The 14555-nt window shown below is 42.2% G+C and overlaps 1 long non-coding RNA gene across 1 annotated transcript in view; it reads left to right on the forward strand.

Moving 5' to 3' along the window:
* LOC120920257 overlaps window positions 1-13431 on the forward strand; it is a 32532-nt gene extending 19101 nt beyond the window's left edge. The window contains exon 2 of the long non-coding RNA XR_005744702.1: window positions 12842-13431. This is a non-coding gene — a long non-coding RNA (uncharacterized LOC120920257). The remainder of the gene's footprint in view (window positions 1-12841) is intronic.
* The last annotated feature ends 1124 nt before the right edge of the window (window positions 13432-14555 follow it).

Below are 14555 nucleotides of genomic sequence, written 5' to 3' on the forward strand. Positions count from 1 at the left end.
TACAATTACAGGATGATTCCTAGTCTATCAATATATTGATTTAGTTAAAGGAAACCGGTGCTGGGAGAAATATTGAGACTACCATTGCTGACCTTTTGAAAATGTTATTCTCTGGCTGTTTCTGTTTTTAATACTTATTTGCCATGAAGCAAGTGAAGGTAAAGTGAACTGTTTGATCAGACTTGTTATCGGTTAGTGACTCTCAAACCATTAAAGTCACTGAATTAGAATGATAGCAGCAAAATAACCAGCATTTTCCCAAGCAAAGGTTAACAATTTCTCTTTTTTCTTTAGGATTATAATTTAAAATTCTAAATTTTAATGATAGATTCATTACAGGTATATCCATTTGTAAATCGTTGACAGAATAATGTTAAAGGCTTGTGATTCTATGATTCTTTAGATTAGAGTGTCAAGGAATGAAAAAAGAAAGTGCTAAATTGAGAGTTTCCTCTAAGTACTTGGCAAAGCCAGCAGGAATCATTTCTGTATTGTTCCAAAATGTTCTATAAAACTGTGATCTATGGATATGTGGTAGAACGGATTTAACTAGAAATTTTGTGGACTGTATCTAATAGATATCTAATAGGTCCTATTGCCATCTGTCCCAGATCTAATACAGCAATGTTTATTACTTGTTGGATAGCATTCCACTTGAAGTAGCTGTACATACATTTCTTTCTTGACGGTGCTGATCCTCCTGCATGTGCTAAAACCAAGGATCGTGCTATATGCAGATCTCTAATGGCTGTGAAACTTTGTGGCACATCCTGACATGCCACAATATGTGGCCCTTCCTATCCAAGATCACAACCTACAGGAAGGTAGCATACTTTGAATTGTGTGAGGCTGGGTTCACACCATTGCGAATTGGATGTGAGTTTCTCCGCATCCAATTCACATATCAGGAGACTGTGACTGGCTCTCTTATGGAGCCGGTTCACACAGCTCTGGGAAGGCTGCAGAGCGAATTGCACAGGAGTCCTGTGTGTCTTCTGGTCAGTTTCAGGTCCAAATTCAGCTAAAAATTCAGGCCGAAATCAGACCTGAAATGGTGAACAGGGATGCCCCTGGACCTCCCGGGGGTGAGACTCCAGGTGTACGGTCCCTTTCACACGAATGCAGGTGCAGTGCAGTGTACCTGTTGGTTTGGTGCAGGTTAGCTGTGCTTTGCCATTGGCCTCTTTTACTGTACGTTCAGGGGTTTTGGTGCGCTTTCTGAGACCACACCAAAAGTTTTGCATGCAGGACTTTGGTGTGCTTTCAGAAAATGCATCAAAACTGTGGGCGATAATAAGAGACAATGGGAAAGTGCAGCTAACCCACAACAAACCCGCGGGTACACTGTGCTGCACCACTGGTGCCGTCAAACCACGCTGCATCAGTGTTAAAGGGGTTTAAATAAGATATTTTACCTATCCTAAAGCAAAGTCCTCAAAAGACCTTAAAGGGCTTGTAAACCTCTGTGTTTTTTCACCTTAATGCATCCTATGTGAAAAAACACCTTGCAGTGTCTGGCCCCCCAGCCCCCCTGTTTTACTTACCCGAGCCCCGAATTTCCATGGTCATGGTCCCACGTCGCTCTCTTCACAGCTTTTTGGCTCTTCATTGGATAGATTGATAGCAGCGCAGCAATTGGCTCCCACTGCTGTCAATTAAATCCAATTACGCGCCCGCCAGGGGGTGGGGATGAGTCATACACTCTGTGTCTATGGACTCCGCGTGTATGACACGGGAATGCGCCCGCAAGGTAACCCCCTCGAGCGAGAGCTTTCCAGAGGGGGTCAACTACTGCGGGGAGGAGCCTTGAGAGCCGCTGTGGGACCCCAGAACAGCTGGATCAGGGCCACTCTGTTCAAAACAAACTGCACAGTGGTGGCAAGTATGATATGTTTGTTATTTTAAAAATCTGAACCTTTAATATCACTTTAAAAGTCAACATTGTAATAACATGCCATCTCCCACTTAAAATACTTAAGGTCACGCTCTATTTACTACCCACTTTATTGCCACATATCGTTTTCATAAAAATAAATAGAAATTACAAAGGAGCTAGTGTCACGTACTAAAAATCCTCACCCTGTTAAATAAATGCTGGAGCTTTTTTTAGAGGAACTACTTTTGCCTTTACTTGGGAACTATTTATAAATGCGACTGACAGGAGCTGATACTGTCTATAGAAATCATGTTCACAGGTATTATCTGTAAACTTAAGTGAACAAATGAAAGTTAAATGGAACGTTTAGCGATTCATTAGTTCTCAGCACTGGCTCGGTTATTTTTTTGGCATAGTGTTGTGAGCACTGGGAATGGCTGTGGCCAGTCCAGGTTAAAGTGAAAGTCCAGCCAAATCTTTTTTTTTTTTTAGTTTTGGAGAGTGGGGATGGGTTAGAAACCTTGGATTAACACTGTGTAGCAAACCCCAGAGGGAGCTGCTTTTGTTTGTTCAGTCCGTTACTCTGCCTTTCAACCCCAATGAACTGTCCCAGCCCCTCTGGCACACCTAGCAATGTGTTTAATGGAATAACTCAGCATGAATACACAAAACACAGTTCTTCCTGTAGTTTACAGTAAAATTCAGGTTAACATTAGTCAGCCAGGACCTGTGTAAGTACCCAGGACTTGGTTGAAACAGTTTAAAGAAAACAGTCAGGAACACTATGCAAACAATGAAAGCAATAGGTAACAATATGTACAGATTAAATAGACTCCCCAATAACTTTTGGTGTGTGTGAGATGCTGTGGGTACGATGCCTCTTGTACCCACCCACTGAAATAATCTCAATACCCGCGGTGTGTCCCCTTTAAGAGCAACCGCGCTAATGTCCTGGAGGCAAAGCTTAGCGGTTTATTATCTTCACCGGCAATGTAGGAGCTCTGTGGACAATATTTGGATGTGGTATTCTATGAAAAGCATTAAAGGTTCCTGGGCAAAGTCCTCTCACCAAATCCTGTACACAGTCAGCGATCTTCCCCTGAGCGATCGTTCTTAGATACGGGTGTGTCGCAGTGGCATTCAGTCCTTGAGCTGTTGCAGGATGTCCTTCTTTGGCATGGACAGTCTGTTCCTCTGGGCTAGAGCTGCATGAACAATCTGTTCCTCTGGGCTGGAGCTGCATGAACAATCTGTTCCTCTGGGCTGGAGTTGCAGGCTGTGTGCCCCTTGGTAGGCCATGATTCCACACACACATAGAGTGCAGGAGATGCTCTCCTGATGGGGTGTAGGCACAAAAAGGCTCCAGCCTAGTTTCTCTGTCCTTTTATCTCCTCCCCCACAGTCCTTTGGTGCTGCCTGATGATTGGCTCAGGCTCTTCCAATAGGTAGTTTACAGACAACTTCCAATAGGGAGTTTACAAACAAGCAGTTATGAGTGTCTGTGTGAACAGAAAGGGGAGGGGTGAAAAAGCACACGCTGCTGCAGCAGACAGCTGTCCCTAATAGATTAGATCAGTCTGGAGAAGTACCTGCTACACACTCCCCCCACCAAAGAACCTTTGGTCCCCAAAGCAAATAAAAATTCCATAACCTGTTACATGCTTTTTATATACACACGGAGAAAACAAGTTAGTGTGCACAAGAAATCAGACAGTTTGCACTTTGCAGATCAGTCTGGAGAAGTACCTGCTACAACTGTACTATGCATTGCCAGAGCACTGCTGGCAATGCATATGGGCCCAAAACATAGCTTTACAGGCAGCTCTCTGGTGCCTTGTATGGGCACACGCGCAATATGAAAGCCCACAAGTATTAATGGGACACGAAGCCTTGAAGATTACTGATATGCTTAGGGTGCTCTCCAGACAGGATGTTTGGGGAAGTGTTGAAGAGAGGGAGGCAAGAGAGAGTTAACAGTAACAGATAAAAAGTAAGACTAGGGAAGAACAAAGGAAGTTAACCTGAGGGTTTAATACTACTTTAAGACTGAACGTCCCAGTGCACTGTGCATTGGCAAGGCAACTTATAGTCCAACTGGGAAACACACAGGAAATAATGACATTGCATCAGCTAAGTAAACTTTGTGAACTTAAAGTTGGCCATACACCAATAATTACCTACATCTAGGGCAGGGATAAGCAATTAGCGGACCTCCAGCTGTTGCAAAACTACAAGTCCCATCATGCTTCTGCTTCTGGGTTCATGCTAGTGGCTGTCAGAGTCTTGCTATGCCTCATGGGAATTGTAGTTCTGCAACAGCTGGAGGTCCGCTAATTGCATATCCCTGATCTAGGGCAATTGTATTTTGCCATTGTACGGCTATTGCAGTTTGACAGATGACTCCGCCGGCTGTCAAAATACCTGAACAGCAGTTGCATGAGATTGGATGCGATCATTCAGCCGAACATTTCCTAGCAGGCTCATCCAACAAAAGCTTAATATTTGGAACCCCGGCCATAGACAAATGACGTCCACAAGGTGGCTCTCAAATGCCGGGAGTACGTCTGGGGGCCGCACGAGCGCCGCCGGCGGCTCGTGCCCGCCGCATCACTGCGGTGCCGATGCACGTGCCTGGCGGCCGCGATGTCTGCCAAGTACCCGCGATCGGCCGTTACACAGACAAGGACATGAATCTGTGTGTGTAAGAGGAGACCGATGCTGTGTCCCTTGTACATAGGGACACAGATCGGTCACCTCCCCCAGTCAGTCCCCTTCCCCCACAGTTAGAATCACATAACAGGGCACACATTTAACCCCTTCCTCACCCCCTAGTGTTAACCCCTTCCCTGCCAATCACATTTATACAGTAACCAGTGCATATTTATAGCATTGATCGCTGTATAAATGTGAATGGTCCCAAAAATGTGTCAAAAGTGTCCGATGTGTCCGCCATAATGTCGAAAGTCCCAATAAAAATTGTAGATCACCGCCATTAGTAGTAAAAAAATAATAATAAAAAAAAAAAAAAATTCTATCCCCTATTTTGTAGGCGCTATAACTTTTGCGCAAACCAATCAATATACGCTTATTGTGATTTTTTTTTTAAAAATGGGATATTCAATATAGCAAAATGTTAAAAATATTTAGCTAGATTCACGTAGGGCGGCGTATGTTTGAGCTGGCGTAGCGTATTTACACTATGCCTCTGTAAGTTAGAGAGGCAAGTGCTGTATTCACAAAGCACTTGCGTCCTAAGTTACGGTGGCATAACGTAAATGTGCTGGACTAAGTGCGCCTAATTCAAATTGTGAAGAGGTGGGCGTGTTTTATGCAAATGAATCGTGACCCGACGTGATTAACGTTTTTTAAGAACGGCGCATGTGCCGTCCGTGGACATATCCCAGTGCGCATGCTCCAAATTACGTCGCAGAGACTTATTGGTTTTGACGTGAACGTAAATTCCGCCCAGCCCCATTCATGGACGACTTACGCAAATGACGTACAAATTTAAAAATTTGACGCGGGACCGACGTCCATACTTAACATTGGCTAGGCCAGCGTTTTGTTATGCCTGAAAACGCCTTACGTAAACGGCGTATCTTTACTGCGACGGGCAAGCGTACGTTCGTGAATAGGCGTATCTCGCTGATTTACGCATTCTAGGCGTAAATCAGCGTTCACGCCCCTAGCGGCCGGCCTAAATAGAAAGCTAAGATACAACAGCGCAGGCCGTCGTATCTTAGCTAGATTTAAGTGTATCTCAATTTGAGAATACACTTAAATATACGACGGCTTAGATTCAGAGTTACGACGGCGTATCTACTGATACGCCGGCTTAACTCTTTCTGAATCTGGCTAAGTGTGTTTTTTTTTTCAAAATTGTCGCTCTTTTTTTGTTTATAACGAAAAAAATTAAAAAAACACAGAGGTGATCAAGTATCACCAAAAGAAAGCTCTATTTGTGGGGAAAAAAGAATATACATTTTGTTTGGGAGCCACGTCGCACGACCACGCAATTGTCATTCAAAGCGACACAGTGCCAAAAGCTGAAAATTTGCCTGGGCAGGAAGGGGGTATATGTGCCCAGTAAGCAAGTGATTAAGGAAGTACATTGCTGCTAGGAGTGTAAGCATTTTTTCCCCTGATGCAATCCCCACTTAAATCAATGGTAAAGCATCAAAGCATATGTCAACAAGCATCTGAAGGGAAACAGTCCTCCGATAATCATATGAAGAAAATCTGCCTCTGGACCCTGTTTATCAATAACAAATCTAATGCCCTGTACACACGATCGGTTCATCCGATGAAAACGGTCTGATGGATTTTTCCATCAGATATCCGATGAAGCTGACTTTCATCAGTCTTGCCTACCCACCATCAGTTAAAAAACCGATCGTGTCAGAACGCGGTGACGTAAAACACAACGACGTGCTGAGAAAAATAAAGTTCAATGCTTCCAAGCATGTGTCGACTTGATTCTGAGCATGCGTGGATTTTTAACCGATGGATGTGCTTACAGACGATAATTTTTTTTCTATCGGTTTTTTAACGGTCAGATAATTTTAAAACAATTTCCTAGTTTTTTCACCGATGGATAAAAAACCGATGGGGCCCACACAAGATCGGTTCGTCTGATGAAAACGGTCCATCAGACCGTTTTCATCAGACGAACCGATCGTGTGTACGCGGCATTACTCTGTTGACAGTTTAGCAAAACATAAATAAAAAAATAAGGTATTTAATGCATACATTGGCCACAACATAGTATCATAGTATCCAATGGTTATATTTTTCACTGAGGCATTGCTGCCCAGCACAAGGCCACATCACTGCTTAAATTTTGATTGTTAGACTGGAATTTCAATGCTCAGACCAAAGAACTAAGAAAGCATTTCCTTGTCCTTTGCTCTCAGGTTACCTCCTCTCACTCAGACCCTTACATGGTATGCAGGTTGTCACATTAGGATTCATAAACTGCATGGCAGAAATGCTATCACGTATCTATCAATGCAATATTATGCTGGTCCCTTAAAAAATCTTGTTAGTCGTTTCTGGTGTCTCTCATGCCGCGTACACACGATCATTTTTCGGCATGAAAAAAAACGTTGTTTTTAAAAACGTCATTTAAAATGATCGTGTGTGGGCTGCACATCGTTTTTCAATTTCTGAAAAACGACAAAAAAAAAATTCGAACATGCTGCATTTTTTTAACGTCGTTTTAAAAAATGATGTTTTTCGGGTTGTAAAAAATGATCGTGTGTGGGCTAAAACGACGTTTTAAACCCACGCATGCTTAGAAGCAAGTTATGAGACGGGAGCGCTCATTCTGGTAAAACTACCGTTCATAATAGAGTAAGCACATTCATCACGCTGTAACAGACAAAAAAGCGCGAATCGTCTTTTACTAACAAGGAATCAGCTAAAGCAGCCCAAAGGCGAATATAACTTCCCCTTTAGAGTGCCGTTGTAGGTGTTGTACGTCACCGTGCTTTGTTCATAATTTTTTTAAAACGATGGTGTGTGGGCAACGTCGTTTTTAATGATGAAGTTGGAAAAACTTCGTTTTTTGGACATGCTGAAAAACAACGTTTTCTTTCATGCCGAAAAATTGCTTAAAGATTATCTTTTCCAAGAACTTACATTTTAACTTTTGGTTGATGCTGAAGGGGTAAACTACTTAGTGGCTTCTCTTATCTCGCAGGGATTCTGGTGGTAAGATCACTGTTATTGAGGTTCTAGGCTCACACCCTAGCCACAGCCATCATGAGGGGATTCTACTTTCCCCATGTGGAGATTTGATCCATTCCATGTTATGGAGAATGCAAAAGAAAGTGCAGAAACCCCTGCCTGGATGAAAACCCAAGGATGGATGAATGCTCCAAACTACAAGATTTGCAAGAAACAGTCCCAGGAACTCAGATGATTTAAGAAGACATGTGACTCACCCTACTCGACTAAAACTTAAATAATAATGTTATTTGGCTGTGTACACACGATCGGTTAGACCGATGAGAACGGTCTGATGGACCGTTTTCATCGGTCCAAACCGATCGTGTGTGGGCGCCATTGGTTATTTATCCATCGGTTAAAAAAAAGCCAACTTGTTTTAAATTTAACCAATGGATTCCTAACCGATAGAAAAAAAACGATCATTTGTAGGCACGTCCATCGGTTAAAAATCCACGCATGCTCAGAATCGAGTCGACGCATGCTTGGAAGCATTGAACTTGTTTTTTTCAGGACGTCGTTGTGTTTTACGTCACCGCGTTCTGACACGATCGTTTTTTTAACCGATGGTGTGTAGGCACGACTGACCATCAGTCAGCTTCATCGGTTAACCGATGAAAACGGTCCATCAGACCGTTCTCATCAGATGGACTGATCGTGTGTACAGGGCTTAATATTTTAATTGATTTATTACTAGTTGTAGTGATATATAGATATTACAAATACAGAATGAGCTAAATATTTCTGCTGCCTGTAATTGAAATGCTCACAGCAATAAGAACGCCGCTCTAGTTACAAATTTTCGGCAAACTAAAAAAAGTTAACTTTTTTCCCAACTTGAGTTTGAAGTGTTTTACCCTTCTGTTGTCCATGTGTTAACACCTGATTCAGCACTGTAACATACACAAATATATTTTCTATAAAGCAGGGATAATTGTTACATTTTGGAGCTGCCTCGAGCTGCCATCTAATGTTTTAGACAGGCAACTCTATCTGTTCAGGTACATCGGAACGAACGCTCAGAGCTGCCTATTTTTTGCACCAACCAAAGGAGCAGGTTTTTCCAAACAAGATAGGATATATCAATGAAAAAGTGGAAAAAAATGGAAATGTCCCCTTTTTGCTGAAAACCCTTCAATTATTGAGCCATGCATATGTGTTATCCCCGTATTTTCAGTCCATTCACGGCAGACGTAGTTGTAGTTCTCAAGTTTGGTAATAACTACAATTAGTCCAGTAGTAGTCCATTGCCTCTATCTCTAAAACTGAAAATGTTTACCTTTGTACAGGCAGAGAACTGGAGTTAGGCCTCGTACACACGATAGGTTAACCAGAGGACAACGGTCTGATGGACCGTTTTCATCGTGTGTGGGCCCCATAGGTTATTTAACCATCGGTTAAAAAAAGCCAACTTGCTTTAAATTTAGCCGATGGATTCCTAACCGATAGGTCAAAACCGATCCTTAGTAGGCACAACCATCGGTTAAAAATCCACGCATGCTCAGAATCGAGTCGACGCATGCTTGGAAGCATTGAACTTCATTTTTTTCAGCACGTCGTGTTTTACGTCACCGCGTTCTGACACGATCGTTTTTTTAACCGATGGTGTGTAGGCACGACGGACCATCAGTCAGCTTCATCAGTTAACCTGATGAAAACGGTCCATCAGACCGTTCTCATCGGATGGACTGATCATGTGTATGCGGCTTAAGTCTGCAGGAGTCTGGCATTGCATCTGCGATCCATTGATCACAGGTACAATTCTTTGCAGGCTCCTGTGGTAAAATAACACAAATATGTGCATTTAGTATTTTTACAAATGTGAATTTGGCCTTCGATGTATATAGTACAATTTAGTGCTATGAAGCATGAGTGCATTCCCGAGGATTGCAGTTTGATGCATGCAGAAAACAGAACAGTATTACAAGACAATGAGTGCATGTTACATGTGGCTGAAGTAAGGACTTTCCTTCTCTCTGAAAATAGCTTATTTCCCTGTTTCCTGGTAACCTTATCATGTGTTTGCTCCCCAAGGTCACACTGCCCTTAAGTCTATCAAGATAACCTCACATACACTGTAGGTTCTCTTCAGCTTTCTAATCCTGGACATTCAGTAGCATTAGCTGTGTGTCAGACTTACCCATATCATTGTCAAAGTATCTGACATATTTATTAGACTTCAGTCAACTGTGGTGCTAAAGAAAATCCTAATGTACTGTGAATTGTATCCACCATAAAATGCTTTTATCTTTGCAAATAGCTTTGTTGTTATACGTCTCATATGCATCTCCTTTTTAAATATAACATATTAAAAATTCAACATATATAGGGCAACAAACAGGTGTGGATATAATCTGAAAATTTGTATTTTTATAGGGATTTCATTCTAATGATCCAGGCAAAAAACAGTGCTAAACTGCATAAATTAAAATGCCAGTGGTTACTTACTGGATCACATGCTCCGGTGCCTGCTTCCAGATGGAAATATACTTGTATAGTTGGGTGGAAATCACTTTGCCTGAGAGTACCATGTTTCAGTTCCCAGTGCTAGAAAACAGAGAACATTCCAGTACTTAGAACCACACTGTTGATCTGCATAGTGCCCAACAGGTGGTGGACCCAGCCCAGGCCACAGCATACTGCACACAGAGAGCCAGTTGACCATGTGTTGCGCACCAGGGGTCAAGAGGATGGTGGGATCTTTAGGAGTAGACTGCAAGGTACTTGGGGCCAGATTCACAAAAGAGATACGACGGCGTATCTCCTGATAAGCCGTAGTATCTCTGTGATCCGCCCGTCCTAACTATGCGGCTGATTCATAGAATCAGTTCCGCATAGATAGCCCTAAGATCCGACAGGTGTAATTGACTTACACTGTCGGATCTTAGGATGCAATTCTAGGCCGGCCGCTAGGTGGCGAGGCCATTGCGGTCGGCGTAGAATATGCAAATGACTAGTTACGGCGATCCACGAAGATCCGCGCGTTTGTCGCAACCCCGTACATCGTTGCTAGTCGTTTTTACCCGTCACAAAGTTACACCTGCTTTAACATGGCTTATCTTTAGATCAGCCATGTTAAAGTATGGCCGTCGTTCCCGCGTAGAATTTCGATTTTTTTTTTTCGTAAGAGGTCCGGGAATACGAAACGCTGTAACGCACGTCGCAGTTCAAAAAAAAACGTTGGGGCGCCGTAATTTCGCACAAAGCACGTCGGGAAATTTAAACACGGAGCATGCGCAGAACGTTCGGCGTGGGAATGCGCCTAATTTAAATGGTGCCCGCCCCATTTGAATTAGGCGGGCTTGCGCTGAGCGCATTTACGTTACACCGCCGCAAGTTTACAGGTAAGAGCTTTGTGAATCAGGCACTTACGCTGTAAACCTGCGGCGGTGTAACGTAAATGGCATACGTTATGCCACCGCGGAGTAACGTAAGTGTCTGTAAATCTGGCCCTTAGTGCTTAGTGTACTGCATTTGTGTCTGGTAACAGCATGTACATCTCTGCCTGCAGAACTAGTGGGCCATTTTAAAGCCATTATGGGTATGAGACAAAAAAATCCCCTTTTGTTAAAGTGGTACTAAATGTTAATAAGGACACCTGTGCTGCTTCCCTGATCTTCTGGGTTGTAGAGTTGGGTATTGAGGGCAGCTGAGGCTCTCGCTGCCATGAAAATGCTGCAGGAAGGAGAAAGTAGGGACATGGTTCATCAGGCACTATGCGTATCTATGGAAGTACACAGACCAAGCTGGGAGAATAAACACTTGGCTATTTCCAGGTGGAACCTTTCAGGATATAGGCACCCTCTATTGGGCAGAAAAGAAAAGCAAGGTCTACAGATGAGAAAATTAGAAGGAAGGTATCACTGGGAAAGGTAAGAGGGGCCATATCAATTATGATTTTGAATGCTAAGCTTACTCAGATATAACAACAGGAGGATTTAATATCGCTTTAAGCTTATTTCTCAGCTAATACCAGTTAAATATTTAACGCGTTGTAAAGAAAACTGTATATTTATTATTATAGGTAAGGGGTTAACCCATCAATTCGTATTATTCAGTTTTGAGTAGATTCTAGTTGGGGCAACTAGGAAATCTCCTTAGCAAATCCCTGTCTGCTCTGTCACTTATGAGAGCCTGCAAAGTCTTATTGCTTGATAAAAATATCACCACCAATGCATTCTCACATGTCCAGGTAAGCTTTAAAAAGCTAGTGGGTGACTGCACTCTCAAACTCCATTGAAAACTTAGAACCCATGTTAATTAATTAGGTCAATATATGCTCACTAAATGCACTGAATGGCTTTAGGGCAATGTGACCTTTATGTCTTCTCTACTGATTCATACATGAAGTTAAAATTGGTAAATTATATTATCTCACAGAGAATTAACATACTATCCACATTGGGAGCTCCATTATCTGTTAATAGTATGATTATGACTGATGCCTCGTACACACGACCAGTTTTCCCATCGGGAAAACTGCCATGACAGCTTTTGGCCAGGAAAACTGGCCGTGTGTATGCTCCATGGCAGTTTTTCCGACAGGAAAACCGCCGGGAATCCCAGCGGGAAAAATGAGAACGTTTTCATTTTTCCTGCCGGGATTCCCGGTGGTCTTTTTCCCGGCAGTTTTCCTATGGGGCATACACACGGCCGGGATTCCCGGCCAAAGCTCTCATGGCAGTTTACCTGCCAGGAAAACCGTCCGTGTGTAGGGGGAAAAAGCTGCCGAGCAGGTTTTCGGGTTTCACTTCGGTTTTCCCGATGGTAAAAAGTCAGCCGGGAAACCCGTACGTGTCATGACAGTGCTGTCCCATTTGCAGGGTCATGCGTTGACGGTTTAGTCTCATTACTTGTGTTGTTGTAAACATTTCGCCATTACAGGAGTCATAAAAGTCAGTTATGAGGAACTTCTGCTTTCCAGGCCTCTGTGGTCTGTGTAGCTCGTTCCATGTGATTTTATCTATGAGGAAGGAAAGACTACCAAACTATGTATGTTTATTTAAATCTATTTTCCATTTTTTTTTTCGTTAACACCACATTTTTTTTTAGTATTTAACTAAAGCCTTAAATAAAGGTGGTTTTATTATACTACATGCATGTGAAGTATTTGTCATTGTTATTTATTCTTGCTGTGATTTTCTCAGATTTGAGTTCAGAATTATTCAAACATCGATTATGTTAAATACTTTTGACTAGTTGAGTATTTATCATGCTATGCTTTATTTTCTCCTGTAGGTACATACACAATGGCTACCTGTACGTGTGTTCTATGGTGCATATTTTGGATTGTGATCTTGATTTTCTTGGCTTGGCCATTGAGCATCTTCCTTGGTGGTCTATATGGATTCCTGGCACCCCTCACCACTTGTATTGGATTGGATAAGGTGACAGACTTGCTGCTGCAAGGAGTTAACTTGGGCCGCACCTGTGCTGAATATGCACGTGCAGGCAAATCTCTGTGCTGAGTTGGAGACCTACACTATCAGTGCCCTGATCAAAGCTTCATCTCAAGACAAGGACACACCTCATAGGCTGAATAATTCCTACCAGTCATCAGAGTCAAATACATAATATATTGGTTCCACGTTACGGCATGTAAAATGTATGACGATTGGTGCTTTTGTATTTACAGTTTTTGTTTTTAAGTAAAAAATGTATTTTATACGGGAGCTATGTCTTGTCTTTGGGACCACACATTTTTGTAGTTAATGTAACAGATACTCTAAACTCAGTTTGCCCAGTATTGCATGATGGGTCTTATTTTGTCTTTGCAATAAAATATGAAGTCATGGAGATATTCAATAAAGATTACTTGGTTAATAATTTTTTTGCATTACGAATATCTTCATGAATTGAGGGGGAAGGGCTGTTCATATTTGTAATCACATCCAGAAGATTCTTGCTTGGGGATTTTCGAGTGACTACCAATGCTCTTTCACAGCAAACAGCGTTGGGGATCAAATAGGATATAGACCCTTTATCACCACTTCCTCCAGCTTGTGTTTATGCACTAAATGCATAATATAAAACCTACATGCTATTATGAATGTAAACAAACACTGTACTATACTCATCCCTAATATTTAATAATATAAAAGCTAAATTGTGGTTTTCCACTTTCTCATTAAGGATAATGCCTTAGTCCGAGTTTCTTTTTCTGCCTCTAGTAGCAAGTTTTCCTTCTCTGTCCTCTTCCACTCTCTACCTCTTCCTCTCTATTGGCCAAGCAGCTAATAGTTTTGCCCCTACCACTCTCCAGAAATCCAGTATCCACTCAAGCCTCTTGCTTGGAGGCCACATATTGGAGAGGCTGCAGGAAGCTGAGAGGTCCACAACAATAGCAGTCTGCTCTCCTGATGGCGATTTGACCCCTGATCTAACCTCAGGGCTAACCCATTCTGCCGTTTGATTCAAATTATAAGGAGAAATATGCAGAGCAGACAAAGAATCTACATCTCTCTCACCTTTCAGCTCAGCCCAACAGGAAGGTTATTATTTATAAACAATATGACATCACAAAACATATGCATTCAATTGGTTAACTTATACATTTCACTCTTCACTCACCCCCTCTGTGACGTCTGTAGCACATGGCACATATTGCTAAAGTCCAGGAGCCATCTTTATTCCAGACGATGGTAAGGGCTAGGGGAGGAGCTTGTCTAGGAGCAAGGGGCAAGGAATGGAAGTCCATATTTGGAAGAAATCCTCTGGTCAGATGAAGACAGGAAGAGGGGGAAGGGTTGAACACGTCTGAAACATGAGGGAAAGAAATGGCATCTGAACAAACAGCTCTCCTTTGTCCTTCATTTTGCAGTCGTAACTTTAAAAACCATCATATATCATTCCTGATATAAACTATTTAAGGAAAATAAACACTTATTGTGACATATACTTTTCACACATGCATATATAAAAAGAAATATAAAAACACATCAAAAGTATATAA

The sequence above is a fragment of the Rana temporaria genome, chromosome 13 (assembly GCF_905171775.1).
Source record: "Rana temporaria chromosome 13, aRanTem1.1, whole genome shotgun sequence".
Lineage (NCBI taxonomy): Eukaryota > Metazoa > Chordata > Amphibia > Anura > Ranidae > Rana > Rana temporaria.